The 1,359-nt window shown below is 43.9% G+C and overlaps 1 non-coding gene across 1 annotated transcript; it reads right to left on the minus strand.

Moving 5' to 3' along the window:
- Positions 1 to 389: 389 nt before the first annotated feature.
- Positions 390 to 496, minus strand: LOC120267620. The gene has a single exon (XR_005538506.1). It is a non-coding gene; the product is annotated as a small nucleolar RNA R71 (small nucleolar RNA).
- Between the last annotated feature and the right edge of the window lie 863 nt (positions 497 to 1,359).

A 1,359-nucleotide genomic window follows, 5' to 3' on the forward strand; every position in this document is an offset into this window, starting at 1 on the left:
ATGGTAGAACAAGGGGGGAAACTATGAACACTTTCATATTTTGCTAGGCCTACAATTTGTGGGACACAATCGAGCATTGTGAGTCCACCGGTAGTAGCCCAGAATTTTGAGTTAAAGCCGAGTTTCATTCAAATGGTTCAACAGTCTGCACAATTTAATGGTTATCGGATGAAGACCCAAACAATCATATTGAAAATTTCCTTGAAGTTTGCGATATGTTGAAGATCAATGGGGTCTCGGATGATGCAATCCGTTTGAGGGCTTTTCCATTCTCATTAAAGGGGAGAGCCAAACAATGGCTTCATTCATTGCCAAGAGCCTCGATTACAACATGGAACAAAATGGCCGAGGCTTTCCTTGCAAGGTATTTTCCTCCGGGGAAATCAGCAAAACTTCGCAATGAGATATCATCATTTGTTCAAATGGAGCTTGAATCTTTATTTGAGACTTGGGAACGATTCAAGGACCTCCTGCGGAAGTGTCCACAACACGGGTTCCCCGAGTGGATGGTTATTCAATCATTTTACAATGGGTTGAACTCGAGTAGCAAACAACTCCTTGATGCCGCCGCAGGAGGAACATTGGGAAACAAGACTCCCGAAGAAGCCCGACAATTAATTGAGGAAATGGGTTTGAATAGATACCAATGGAATGTAAGAGACAAGAAGAAAGTGGTCGGACTCCATGAGATCGACGCGGTTACATCCTTGGTAGCCCAAGTAGAAGCACTGAGCAAGAAATTGGACACTTTGACTTCATCAAGGGTAGCCGCAATCACAAGTTGTGACGGTTGTGGGGGCTCACATATGCCGTCGGATTGCCCTATCTCGATTACAACTTTAGCCCCAAGTGAACAAGTAGATTTTGTGGGCAATTCTGTAAGAGGACAAGGTAATCCGTATAGCAACACCTACAACCAAGGGATGGAGAAATCACCAAAATCTCTCGTGGGGCAATCAAGGGCAGCAAAAGACCACTGCCTCACACGGATTTCAGCAAACACCTTCGATTCCAGAGAGAGTTTCAGAATTAGAAAGCGTTTTATCAAAGTTTATTCAATCAACCGACACAAGGTTCCAAAACATAGAGGCAACACTCCGCAATCATACCGCTTCTTTACATAATTTGGAGAATCAAGTTGGACAAATAGTGAAGTCATTGGCGGAGAGACCTTTAGGGAACCTACCAAGTAACACAGAGACTAACCCAAGGGAGCAAGTGAAGGCGATCACTTTGAGAAGTGGTCGAGAGCTCCAAGAAGATCTCACTACTGAGAAAAATTCTAAAATTCTTCAAGCTAAAACCCCCACTGGGAAGATTGCTGAATTCCTCAAGAACCGCCAAATGATAAGGTGCAAG

The sequence above is a fragment of the Dioscorea cayenensis genome, chromosome 1, assembly GCF_009730915.1.
Source record: "Dioscorea cayenensis subsp. rotundata cultivar TDr96_F1 chromosome 1, TDr96_F1_v2_PseudoChromosome.rev07_lg8_w22 25.fasta, whole genome shotgun sequence".
NCBI classification, from domain to species: Eukaryota; Viridiplantae; Streptophyta; class Magnoliopsida; order Dioscoreales; family Dioscoreaceae; genus Dioscorea; species Dioscorea cayenensis.